Here is a 15,167-nt window from a genome sequence, read left to right as displayed (position 1 = left end):
GTTGCTCTTACTTGTAGACGCCATGTTACTGGTCACAGTTATTACTACAGACAATATGTTAACTGATCTTTCAGTAGCATTACTTATGTAATTCCACAGGTGTGTCATTTCTTTTATATTGGCAAGGCCACTGGCTATTTAGGTTATGTATTAATGAACACTTATATGATATTTGTATTTACAGAATGACCAGTAGTCTTGTCAGATATATTAATAAGTGTTAAGCCAACACAGCATGCTTTTACATTTTTTGACACTGGTGGTTTTAAACCTTGGAGACCTAGAATCTGGCTTTGATAACTTTTTACTACTTAAGGAGAACTAGTTGAAAATGGAGCTAACATTACATAAGAATTTGAATAAACAAATGTTTTCTTAAAACCAAAACTTTTAAAAAAACAGACGTCACCCAGTAATAACTGAGTTGTTAACTGGCATTAGTTACTTATAAATATGGTACTTAATGTTTAATTTGTATTTCTGTCTGATGAAATCTTTGTGACACAAGCTAACAGTGTATACAAATGAACGTTGTTTTGATATTTCTGTGGTCAAGTTGTTTTGCTCTTGAAGTATTTTATTCAACTTATTTCGGTATCTCAGTTTTGCTGGTAGAATTGTATTAATGGACTTGATTGCTCAGTATCTCTCACATTGAAGATTACAGTTGTACTTAGAAAATGGGAATTGCCAGAGAAACTATTCTGGTTTTGAAATGGTTAAGGAAAGCCTGCTTTATGTATTTTTTGCATTAAATAATTCCTCTATATTGTTGAAGAGCTTATATGCAGTTGATAATGCATTAATGCACAATAATTTAATAGTATAATGGAACTGGGCCATTACTGACTACTATATATATGAATGCACTGACTGTAGCACAAGTCCTAGTCTATTTTTTATATTCAGTCACTGCTAATATATGGTGACCTTGCATAGCTGCTTACATATAAACTGAGTATGGGTTTACTCTGATTAATCACATGCTATTTTAATTAGCACATGATTAATCTCAGTGAAGAAAAACTAAATCATCATTATGTCCTTTACTCAAAACACTTCAAAGGTCACAGGTCATACAACTCTCAACAATAATTATTTTTTGCAACAGCAATGTCAGTCTACTCCCTAATGTGGGGGAAAACCTCCACATTCCTGGTCTCTCACTTTATTAATTTCTCCAAGTGTTTTGGATTTCTAATACCATGATGGGAATGGACTCCATTCCTAAGTCAAAGTTTTATTAAAGTTCATGGAATTAGTATTTAAATATTTGATATTAGCCAGAAGTGCTCTTCACAGCATCCACAATGTGCCCAGTAATGACAACTCCTGCAATTCATATGGAGTTACATGTATCTGTAACATATATAAGTACGATTGTAAATTCTTTTTTATAAGACCTATTGTTCCTACTACTACTATTGGAACTGTCTGAGTATCCTTCTTCTACATTGCTCTTGTTTCTGTCTGCAAATCCAGGAATTTTATGATTTTGTGTTTCTCTGTACATAAGACAGTATAGTCACTGGGTGTGGTAATTTCAATGATCAATGCTACGTTTGTCTTTCCTGACCTACTGTATCTGGTTTTCTCGCATCTATTTTTTGAACTGTTGACAATGGGTAAACTTCATCAGTTTCTGTAATGGTTTGTGGCTCATGTTTCTGCTGTTTTTCAGCTGCTTCAATATTACAATGTTTGCATAATCCCCAATGCAACTGCCTTGCCACATTATTATGCCTTTCAGTATACAGTCCTTCTGCCATTAGTGTATCGCAATCAGCAACAAGATGTGCAACTGTTTCCATTTCTGTTTTACAAACCCTACATTTGTCTGTTTCTCCTACATGTTCAATGGACTTTATAAACCAACAAGTACGTAGTCCACTATCTTGGGTCACCAATATTAACCTTTCATCTTTTGGCTTACATTCACATCTCTTTAACCATTCCTGTATTTGATCCTGATCAACATGAGGTTATTCCAAGAGTTTTCTATGCTTGCAACTGTATTTATACATTTTCCACATTTCTTGCCTTCTCATCTGATCCTTCACCTCATATTCTTTCTTTTGTTTTTTGACACATTAAGTTGCTGCCTGAATTTTATCTACTTCTGGTTTGAGTTCTATTCCTGCTTGAAGCAGGTATGCTTCTGCTGAACTAAACAGAGAAGTTATCTTAGACTTATTCTCCTCACATTTCAAAACTTTCACTACGTTTGGGTCTTGTGAGGTCAGCAGATATGTATGTCCCATGACTGAGGATCTATACATATAATCAATTTTGAGGAGGCCCATACCTCCTTCGGAACAGGGAATATATATAGTCGGGTCTATATTATAACATCAAAGTCTTAAAACTTCGAATGTTATAATATCGAACCCTATGCATCGAACGCTGAAAATAGCAAAGCTGCAGAATATCGAATACTTTCCTAGGGAAAGTATTCGGTGGGCTTTTCTGCAGCTTTGCTATTTCCTCGACTGTGGAGCAAAGGTTATGTACTGGGTTAAGGTGAGTATTTGATAAGGACCTTAGGGTTAGGGAGTGGGTAAGGTGAGTGTGCGATGGGGACTTGAGGGTTAGGGAGCAGGTAAAGTGAGTGTGCGATAGTTAGGGACCTTAGGGTTAGGGAGCGGGTAAGGTGAGTGTGTGGTAGTTATGGACCTTAGGGTTAGGGTTGGGTTAAAGTAAGTGGATAGCTAGTAGTGTATGTATGGTTTAGTGTAAGGTTTTGTGAATTGTATGTGTGTAGATTATTTATTTTGGTGTGCTTGTGTTGAGTGTATGTTTGTCGGAACAGCAATTTTTTTCCCTGGGAAAAAAATTGCTATTCTGAGTGTTCAATGTTATAGTCTTTCGATCAAAATAGTTCGATATTATAACATTCAAAGTTTTAAGACTTCGATGTTATAATATAGACCCATATAGTCTTGGTATACACTGATTTTTATAAATTATTTGATGAGCATGAAGCATCCTTCTTGTTTTCCTGTCCAACCTATCCAACACCTTTTGGGGCTATTCAGTCACTCCAAAACTGTAAGTTAGGACAGGAAGACCAGATTGGTTTATAGTTTGGACTTTGTTCCTACATGTCAATGCTGTTTTCAGTATTAATTTTAGTCTTCTAAAATATTCCTTACTAAGCTTTATTCACATTTGTTGGTGTTTTATTGTTGATCCTTCACCAATTCCCAAATATTTATACATTCCCTCTTGCTGAAGTTCTTTTATATCACATTCCTGTCCCAAATTGATGTTTTCTTGGTGCTGCAACTTTCCTGATTTCAAGGTTGCTCTTGCATATTTATCAAGACCAAATGACATTCTTATATCATCTGAAAAAGTTTTGACCACTTGCAGTTGTGCTTTCAGTTCCTCATCTGATGAACTATACGGTTTTGAATCATCTACAAAAAGAAGTTGAGAAGTCTTCACACTTGACAGCTTAGGATGCAAGACAAAAGACCAGTGATGACAGAGTCATCCTAGAATATCCCCCTTTGAATTTTTGTCCTTGGAATAATAATTTGTCCTTTATCATGGCTTAACTGCAAAGTGGTTTGCCACTGTTTCATGGTCGCTGTAATGTAATTAATCGGTGTAGGGTGTGTCTTATACATTTTTAAGCACTCTTTTATCCATGAGTGTGGGATACTGTCAAATGCTTTTTTATAGTGTACCCATACTTAGATTCTTCCTCTTTTTACAGTTTTCCATTATGACTTTATTTAACAACAAATGATCCTTTGTTCCATATGACTTACTTTTGTTACTCTTTTGGTATATTACCATAATTGAGTTTTCTTCTAAATGACTATAATCTCTGTCAACATCAATTCGAGTGTATAGTTTATACATCATCGAAACGCAGATTATTGGTATATATTTTTTAGGATAGCTTTCAGATTCACTCTTAAGTAGGAGCATTGATTTTCCTGTTGTTAATCAGGTTGGTGTCTGTTCAGGGTACAGATACAAATAGTTCTTACTCATGGCTAAATCTTCAGGTAAAGATGTTAATACTTTTAGCCAGAAGTTAGGTACTGCATCTGGGCCTGGGGTTTTCTAATTAGGAGCTTTTCTTAACTTTGTTTCAGTCTCTCTGACCATTATTTTATCTCATATCATATCCTGTACATTTGAACTTCTTATTCTTTCTTTTACTTCTTCTGTCCATTTAGCATCTTTGTTATGTTCTACAGGATCTTCACAGATATTTCTCCAAAATGTATCTATTTCTTCTTTTTTGGTGGTGTTTCAATTCCTTTTGCCTTGTTTCCCAATACTCTATAAAACCTTTTTGGGTTGTCAATAAATTGCTTATTTTGTATTTTTCCTTTATATTTATTTGCATATCTTCTAAGTTTTTATGCCTGGGCTGATATTTTTAGTTTATTATTTGTGATAGTGCACGATAGATCCTGAGCTGTTCTGATACAGAACATTGCTTTATCATGTTTATCTTTCTAACTATTTTTTTTATCTGTTCCTTCTTCTATACTCTTCTAACAGTGACACCCCTTGTCTTAATTGCTTCACAGTTTTCTCTATTCAATACTTCCATGAAGACATTTGATTTCTCCCCTTCCTTTCCCTAACTGCCCTGTGTTTTTGTTGTAAGATTTCATCTGTTATTAATTCAGCTGCACAGTAATATATCCTATTTAATTCTGTTATATTGCATGAATCTCTATGAACAGTCTTAATTAATGTGTCCATTTGTTTTATCAAACTTGTAACTTTTTGTGTTTTATTGATTTTCTGTAGTCTATTTCCTTCATTGATCTTAATATGTCTATCTCTATTAAATCAAGCAACTCTTGTCTTAGATCATTTTCTTCTAAACTGAGGGCACATTCTTTTTTATCCATTTTCTGTGGGAATTCTATAGGAAGTTCAACAGCATCTTCCAGTGCCACATTCTCTTCAGTTTCATCCTGTGTCATCTGTTCAGTTTCATCCTGTGTCATCTGTTGCTCTTTCATATGGGAACTCACTGGCCTATCATTCCTCAACATTGATTGCATCAGGGTTGCGACAGTTTCCTGATCCTTCCCTTGTTGTACAACTGCAGCTGAACTTTTGTACTGGTTTCCTATGGGAGGCTCCAAAGTATCCTCATATAGCAACTGATCAGATGTTTCCAGCTCCACTAGTTTCTTCTTAATTTGGGGATCCATTGCTGTATCCTGCTGTGATGTTATCAAAGTTAGATTTTCTACACTAAATCCTTCACTTTGCAGGTAATCTATGAACTCAGTTTGTATTTGTTTAACGTCTCCATTACTAATAGTCTTTCTCCTTTTCCTCTTTGTTTTCTTACTTTTTGTTTTGTAAAATTTCTCATATCCAGATGTGTTTGCCTGTATTTCTCTTCAATTATATTTGGTGCTGTTCTTTTTTGTATTGATTAGTTTTGCTTTCTCCTTTGCATAAATGTTGAACCATATTAAATCTTTCTCTTTCCCATGTCCATACTTCTTCTTCTTCAGATGTCTCCTGCTCCTCCTGTTTCTCCTTACCTGGGGGACTCATTGTTCCATCATGCTGTGATATAACCTGTGTTAGAATTTCTACATTAAATCCTTCACTTTTCAGGTATTCTATTACTTCAACTTCCATTTTTTTAACTTCTACTTTACTAATCTTCTGTTTTACATTCCCTCTTTGTGATCTTAATCTTTTTATTGTGAAATTTTCCATACCTGTATGCCTTTGCCTGTATTTCTCTTTGAAAATCTTTGGGGTTGCTTTTTTGTATTGATTAATTTGGCTTTCTCCTTTGCAGAAATATTGCACCATATCAGATCTCTCTCTCTTTCCTATATCCATATTTCTTTTTTATACCTTTCACAAATCTCTAGATTTTGTTCTTTATATTTTTGCATGTCTTCAGTTGCTTCTTTTTCCAAATGGCCCCAAGGTATCTTGGTTTATGTAATGTTTTTCATAAATCTGTTCTATTAATGAACATAAATTTTTAGTTGAAGCTTATGACAGTTTTTCTTGTGCAAGTATTTTTCTTTCCTCTAATTTCTCTCTTAATCTTTTTGTATATCTTCTCTTTGGAAATTCTGGGCTTCTTGCATAATAATAACAATACATAATTTCTTTCTTATCCTCAATAGTCCACTCTATTCTCCTTATGTCTCTTTTTTGGCATATTGATTTTTGTGATTTTGTGGACTAACACTTCTTACTACAACAGGGGTCCTCCTGGTCTCTATATAACTTTTCTAATGCTACAGAAATTCAAAGAAGAGAGAAAAGGTATAGAGCATATATAAAACTCAACTTCTTCATATTCTATGGGTCCTGTGGACCAATAGTAAAATACAGCATCTGTGACCATATCAATTCGGATGCATTGAAACTAAAACAAAAATAATGGCATCTGCAACAATGCCTGTTCTGATGTATCGAAATGTCAGCCACAGAAACCCAGTGATCATTTTGGTGTAACATTCTACATACTGGTACATATTAAAGTGCAGGTTTCCTGCCCAATATCCAAGTTTTGCCAATATATTTACCTTTGTCACTTCAATCTTGCCCTTAGAGGAGGGCTTCCCTCCATTATGCATCTTGAATCGACACCTCTGATTTGTTTTATTGCTATGTGTGGAAACAGATTATAATCAGTTATGAAAATGATAGGTACTGTTTTCCCTGCTCTCAGTTCCATGTTCACTTTCACCCCTGCTACCTCCAATGTGGCCAATATATACTCCTGAAATGCTTTATAGTCTCCTGCTACATTTTCAAATCTCATCTTCTGCTTTACAAATTCTACATCACTTTCTAACTCAAGCAAGCTCTCTGCACTAGCCGCATAATGCATATTTGTTAACATCTGTACTTCTCTGTATCTTATACCTACAATATTTAAAGAGTTATTATTGCAAATCAGATTGAATGCCACAAGGAGTCCAGGAATTAATGACAATATTTCTAACAGCTTTTTTAAAATTAAGAGAGAAAATTATATAACAAGTAGAACGGACAGTATATATATATATATATATATATATATATATATATATATATATATATATATATATATATATATATATTTATATATGAACAAAACTAAAACGAACCAAAAACTCAACTTGAAAACCAAAATTCCAGGTGCCAAACCAATGACCACTATGAAACAGATGAATTTAGCGCTTTCATTCACTCATCTATTACGTGAACTTCTTCAGAAAAATTATATTTTTATATATATTTATTTAATCCTATATTTAAATGACGGTCTTTGATGTAATATTGTGTAAGAATGATTTTCTTGGAATGAGTTTTTAATTAATTGTCAAAGATGATAAGTTTTTAATGAACTTGTGTATAAAAGGAAGTGATGTTAGAATTAGTAATGAACTCTGAGAAAGGCCTGATAATAAAACAGATAAGGGAATGAAAGCATTAAGTTCTGTGATGACTTTTGTTTTCAATAAACATATGGTTGCATTTTAATTACATTGGCTCGTGTATGTTTAATCAGCTGCTATTCAAGGAGTTGCAATGTTGTGGATTTTAAACTGGCACCTTCGGTTTAAGTTGGTCTTGTTCTCTATTGTCTGGTTACTAGTTTATGTTCATGGTGTGTCTTCCAGATTTGAGTCATAATATGTGATGGCATTTTAAGTATGAATATGGTTCAGCCATATGACCTTCAGTTTTGTTTGCAGAAGGTTTTCTGTGAAAAAATACCTTTTTGACAAAGTCTTCTCTCCTAAATTCCAAAACCCATGCTTTCTTTTACTATGCTTCTCTTAGGTTGATCATGAACCATCCGGTTTGGTGATCATTTGCTTACAAGTAGCTGCCCACCTTGAGATCTGAGAACCTCTCTCTCTCCCTCTGTCTGGATCCCACTGTATCTGAGAACATCAACCCCAAAGCTGCAGTTTCTCAAGTAAGTTCTAGTATTAACTTATGATTTCTGCTCATTGCAGGGCATCAGGAATTAGTTGCTTGTAGATATGATAGCACTCAAGACACTCCATTTAACACCTGGAATGCTAAAGTTTTACATCAATATCACCACTCCCTCCCCCCTCAATCCTTAAAACATGTTCAAACATTGTCTTATTTTGTGCCTCATCATGGGGAGGAGATCTGAAGTTATTAATTATTTGTTTATTTTTAACCAGGATATTCTGTCCTTAAATAACCCACTTTTAGAAGATAGTCAGAATGAAAGCAACATAATTTACAGAACAGTATATGAAGACATGCTACAACCTACAGAATAAACCAATTGATGGTGGAGAAAGAAGTTTCTAAGTGCAATAGCTAGCTGAGAGTTGATTTACACACAACATGCTAAGGCATGCAATCATGAGTACTAGAGAGGGCAGGTCATGAAGCATGGCAGTGAGTGGCATTTTGCTGGCTCACCCATCTGGGAGGGGAGGAGGAGAGGTGTCTCTGGCTTACCCCTTACGTGATGCCTAGTGGGATGACTGGATAATACAGTTACAGAGCACAGTTCTAGTGAGCACATATTTACATAATCAATGTCATTGTGCACATAGCACCCCAGAGAAAAGAATGTGTGTGAAGATACATGCACGCGCGCGCTCGCACACACACACACACACACACACACACACACACACACACACACACGGGCAAGGCAGCATAGTGGAGCTCTATGAAGCCACCAAAGGAATTCCACGTCGATACATTACATTATTTGAAATGTATTATTTCAAAAATTCAACATTTTATATTAATTTTATAACATTTTTATTACTGGTCTATTTTAAATTAAGTACCTGGCTTCTGATTATAAATTTATTTATAGATGGTCAACATAGTTTATCGATGCATGCAAGTATACTGTGCATCCAAGTACTTTTGTGACTCTTCATCCATGATTAATGGAAATGAAATTCATCTTAAAAAAAAGCAAATAATTCAGTCAGAGTTGTAGGTTCTGTCCTTACCAATGCTGAGTAATTGCCATACTTACTTATATGGTATGAGGAGGAGGAAGTTATGCAAGTCAGCAGTGGCATAATTTTCAGCTGATTAAGAAACACAAGAAAAGTAGTAATCATGTATGATACTTCTTTCTTCTTCTTTTGGCTTTTCCTGGTAAGGGGTCGCCACAGCGGATCACTGTCCGCTCATGATTGGCAGTGGAGTTTTACAGTGTTGTGTTGCCAGCCCAGCACCCAACCTTCCACAGAAGGCAAACACACACACACACTCACACACACTCACACTTAGGGCCAATTTAGTGTGTCCAATCCACCTACAGCATGTCTTTGGGAGGAAATGGGAACACCCGGAGGAAATCCACGCGATCACAGGGAGGACATGCAGACTCTGCACAGAAGGCACCCCAGCCAAGGATCGAACCAGAGAACCTCTTGCTGTGAGGCGGCAACGCTAACCACTGCACCAACGTGGCCGCCCCAGTAATCATGTATGATACTATTGGTCATATATTAACAGTGGTCCACTTACCATAATCAAACATATAGGTATTCCCTTCACCCATATAATTACACGTTAAATCAGTCATCCACTTAGATAAATAGCTAATGTTCTAGTTTCTCACAACTGAAATCAAATTATATGCAAGAAATTAAACAGTATCAGAAAGTATACGGCATGGCTTTGCTAAAACTTTTTTGAAAAAATTAAAAAAAACTAACCTGTCTTCTTTTGCTGCAGTTCTATACATGCAAATGGCATAATACCGTACAACTGTTCAGATTTTCGCAGAACTTCCAGATTGTTGCCTTCTATTTTTGGTCTGCTCTTCAGAAAATTTGTAATTTGCTGGCAAATCTCTGGGTTGATCTGAGGATTGAAGTCACTAAATGATGTACATTTGAGTTTCAGACTTCATTTCCTTCAGAAAATGCATGCTAACTCAAACACTGTTATTCTAGCAACTTTCGAAGTTCATACGAGTAATATTTAAAATGTATCCCTGTTTATGGGCCTTTGTCCCCCCATTATTTCAGGCTTTGTCTAGATTTCTTGCACTAAGGGGTTGAGAGGTATGAATGGAATCCAGAAGTACTCTGAAAGTGCTAGTGAACGTGAGTGCAGATACGTACTGTGTCTCTTTGCACTGAATGTTGCAAAGCATTTATACTTTCATATATTTTAACAAGCTCAAGATTGATTAGAACATCATGAAATTCATGTTTACATACACTCATGGTTAGAATTATAACTAAGTTTTTCCACTTTCAGTTCCCTTTGCTCATTAAGGAACCAAGGCTGCCAGTCCACATTTTTCATTTGTTTTTCATGTTCCACACCACATAATTTTCATTTTTCAATTCATCATTTGGAACTTTTGGAACTGTTTATGAACCACAATGCTACCACAACTGAGATGCAATAGTTATTTTAATGGCTGTATCAGCTATGTGCTTAGAAGTGATGTTCCTTATATTTTGAGAGATCTGGATTAACTTCTAAAATGCATTGTGCTCTCACAGTAAAGCTGTTGCCACATCCTTACATGACGCATGCTATAACTGGCTAACTGCATTGTGGTATACTTTACCCACCTCAGATGCCTATCTTTTCAAATTTTAATAATATCAGCACCTCAGCAGTGAAACCTCCTGTGAATACTTTATCGAACAAGGATAATATTCTGTATTCACTTCACGTTTTACTTTTAATTTGATTATTTCCTCTAAAACAGGAGAGTATACAATAGCTGTCTTAGATGCCCTTCTACTTATCTGATGTATGTGTTTTAAATGTACTAAAACCTGATTTAACACTTCTGTTCATTTATTCATTTACTAATTTTATATATTTTAATTATGGATTTCTTTAACTGATTTTCTGTCATGTTTAATGTGTGTTTACAATTCTTTCTATAATAATATGACCTGTGCATTCTGGCATGTATCATGACACTCCTAATTAGTTAAAAAATTACTAAATAAGTAAAAGAAATTCTGGCACATTCTTTTCAAAACAGCAAAGTCATGTAGAGATGAAATGACTTTGCATACATTCACAACCTGATTTGAATAATGGATGGCTCTGATCTTTATGAGTGAATGAGCTATACCTGATACTCTGAGCTTATGCATTATGGATTTACATATTGTTTAAATACTGGGAAAAATGTATATTAACGACCTGTTACAAAATGAATATTATATATATCAACAAGATAAATTCCATTGTTGGCTCCAGCTTGATGTATCGTCAAACCATTTCTTTTCATTCATAATCCTATGCCCCACAACCAGTCTTCAACAATACTTGAATAGTTTTACTAGAATCTCCCAGCTATAGACATAGTTTTCTGATACTGCTCAACCCTCATATCTATACTTCTAATAAATTTTATGATAGCCATATATATGGGCAGCACAGGGACACAGCCCTAAGTATTGTCACCTCAAAGCAAGTGGTTCTATGGTTTGATTTCTGGCTGGGTTGCCTTCTGCGAGGAGTCTGCATATCCTCCCTCTGTTTGCATGGGTTTTCTCCAAGTGCCCCTGTCTCCTCCCACACTCCAAAGATGTGCAGTAGGTAGATTGGGCACTCTAAATTGACTAAAGTTGTGATTATGCATACATGTGAGTAGTATGGAAGAACAACCATGGCAGGCCTAGTCACCTGACAGTGTTAACCTTGGTACTAGATGATTGTCACTATTAAAGTGACACCCCAACCCCAAGTGGAAATGGGAAAAATTAGTTGTGGATGGATGGATGGATGGATGGATGGATACCCATGTATTTAACTGTCTCTGAACCTTCTTTATACTTCTCCACAAAACTTACAGCACTTTAAAGAACTTTGTAACCTTACCAAAAAGCAAGTCAATCTTGATAAGGAACAATACTATTCTGATTTACAAAATAGCCATAGATATAACCCCGACAAATTATGGTAGTCTATTAAACAAATTCTACACACAGGAATTAACAATGTTCTTAACCCTTGTCCCAGTAACTCCCCCTTAGAAACAGCCACCAAGTTTAACTTGTACTTCATTGATAGTGTAGCTGCCCTCACCAATGAATCCTTTCATGACTCCCCTGATTCATGTTTACCCCATCCATTAATACCCCCATCCGCACACTAAAACCTGTTGTCACCTCCTTTGTAAAAAAATATTATCCAAACTTAAACCCTGCAGATAACCTTCCTGCCGAATACCTCAAAATTGCTGCTAATGCCATTGCATATGCAGTCTCCATCCTTATATAGAGGTCAATAAAGGGAATCATCTATTACTACCATCTGGAAAATGTGTCATCCCTCTCCATAAACATATCACTTCTACTGAAATAGGAAATTTCACACCCATTGCCATCTTACTTCCCCTCTCAAAAATATTGAAAAAATGTGTCCATAAACAACTACGCCAGCATCTCTTAAAGGAACAATTACTTATGGATAATTAACATGGTTTTAGACCTGCCCATAGCACAGCAACTGCCCTCCTAAATTTTACAGATAACATAAAGCCAGAGATAGAGGTAAACTCGTATTGTCCTTATTTCCACACCTATCAGAAACTTTCAACAACGCCTCACATAAAAAACTACTATAACTGTCCACAATAGGTTTCTCACAACTTACTCTCTATAGTGGTTTAATAATTACTGGTCAGAATGCCACCAGGCAGTCAAATGGAATTCTACCCTTTCCTCTTATCTGCCCATCATTGCAGCTGTACCACAAAGATCCATCTTTGGTTCTTTTTTATTTAATAGTTTTATAAAGAAACCATACGTCTATACGACAAGCATCCCTTTTACAGCGTGAAGATGATTCCACCCTTATCTGCCTCTCAGACAATCTAGAAAATTTAGAAAAGATTGTACAATGTGCCTTTAACTCTATTGAAAACAAGCTTTGTAACCACCTTCTTTATCTTAAGAAAACCAAACTGCTTTTGGTATTCCTCAAATCACTTCACATGTAAAAAATAACTTCATCCCTAAACAAAATGTGAATTGAAGTAGTGTCCCACACAAAACTGCTGGGGGTTACAATAGATGAAAACCTCAAATATGATCTCTCCATGCAAAGCAATATAAAAAAATAACTCACAAAAAGTAGGAATGCTACTGTATATAGAGCCAAAAAATTCCTTACAGAATCCACCAGTGACTTGTGCCACTACATACCTACACCCCCTATATTATATGGTTCTCCCAGCTTGACTAAACTCCATGCCAACCTAAAATCTATACTAGAACAGTGTTATAACATGATAGCTAGATTTGCAGCTCATAGAAGTCACAGAACACATCACTGTTCTGCACTAAAACTCTAAATTGGCTAGAATTATACCATCAACAAAATTATAACCAACTTCTCTTAATAAACAAAATTATATTTAATCCCACTTCCTGCCTAACTATAAGTACAATTCTCCACCACTACCTCCCAAGTCATCACCTTCAATCTTCTGCCAAAAATCTGCTTGACATCTATAAGTCTTACAAAAATGGTGATCAAAGTCTGTACTCACACTGCAAAGCAAAAGTCTGGAATATGATCCCTGCACCAATCTGTGCAATACATAACATTAAATTATTTAAGCTGCAACTTCAAATAATTCTTCTCTGACTCCTGAATTTGCACATGCTGGTCTCCTGGCTAAAAGTTGAGCTCCTTATCCACTAATACCTGTATACATCCAATCTCGCCTTTTGCCTCACTCTTAATCTTGCTTTTACTTCATTATTTCTCCTGCGTCCCACATCTATCCCACTACTTACTTCTAACAAATACTTTTTCTCACTCTTACCTCTCTTCCTTACTTTCTCCTGACATTTGTTTTATGAGTGAATAATACACTCTTTCATTTATAACAGGTCAGTCTGTTTCAGTGCTACATGGTATCTTGTATTAATGGTGGGATATGTGTATTATTATGGGTTTACCTGAAAACACCAAACGCTGACAACGCCGACAGTGAGATAACCGACACCGGAAGATAGACAACGGAGATGACCGATGATTGAAAATCCCAACCCTGAGAACACCGACATGTTAAGGTAAGTGTGTGATAGTGATGGACGTTAGGGTCAGGGTGCGGGTAAGGTAAGTGCACGATAGTGACAGACTTTAAGGTTAGGGGTGGGTTAAGTGAGTTAGGGTTAGGGTGTGGGTAAGGTAAGTGTGCGATAGTGACAGACTTTAGGGTTAGGGGTGGGTTAAGTGAGTTAGGGTTAGGGCGTGGGTTAGGTGAGTGTGCAACAGTGACGGACCTTAGGGTTAAGGTTTGGGTTAAGCTTAGTGCATAGATGGTTGTGTATGTAAGGTTTAGTGTAGGTTTGTAAGGTTTTTGGTGTGCTTGTGTTGTGTGTGTGTGTTTTACGGAAAAGGGATTTGTTTTGTTTTGTCGATTGCCGGGATTGTGGTTTGTCGGGCATGTAAAGTTTCATGTTTTTGAACTTTCGGTTTTGTGGTGTCGGTTATCTCGTTGTCTGTGTTTTTGCGTGTCGGTGTTTTCAGGTAGATCCATTATTATACATGTCATATGTTTATTAACATTTGAATTAACCTATGCATTTACAGTATATTGTAATATGAAGTCAATTTTCACCTATATATGTATATGTATATGTATTTTCTAATCTTTTATTTGTGGAGCTTTTCTCCACAGGTCTCCACTGAAAATGAATAAAATTATACAGTTGGACTTTCCCCAGTGAACAAATATGAATGATACCCCATCTCTTAACAATAATATTAACATTTTTGTCCTACCTAATTCCTTCCCTCACCTCCATTTCTTTGAATTTCTAAGCCTTAATCACATGATCATTTACAAGCCCACTAATGTATCTCTTCAAATGATCAATGTTCAGCATCTACTAATGGACAAGCATCTTTTATACTGTAATAATTGCCTTTATTTCATATGAATGCAATCTAATTAACAAATGTATGTGCACTTAATGTCTGCTCATGTATACGTCTGAATGTCGATTTAAAAATGTTTGTAATATGTTGCAATTTGTCTCCATGGGACTCCACCGAAAAAGAGTTTTTGACTAACATGGTAAACAAAAGTAAAATAAAAAATAAAATAAAATGTTCTCTAACACGGCATTAATGTACAGACATTGCCCAATAAAAAACATGAAAGAATAAATCACCTGTTACAGACGATCAGTCTGTGATGCTAT

The sequence above is a fragment of the Protopterus annectens genome, chromosome 10.part0 (genome assembly GCF_019279795.1).
Source record: "Protopterus annectens isolate FY-2018-M chromosome 10.part0, PAN1.0, whole genome shotgun sequence".
In the NCBI taxonomy this organism is placed as follows: Eukaryota; Metazoa; Chordata; order Ceratodontiformes; family Protopteridae; genus Protopterus; species Protopterus annectens.
This window is presented reverse-complemented; position numbering follows the sequence as displayed.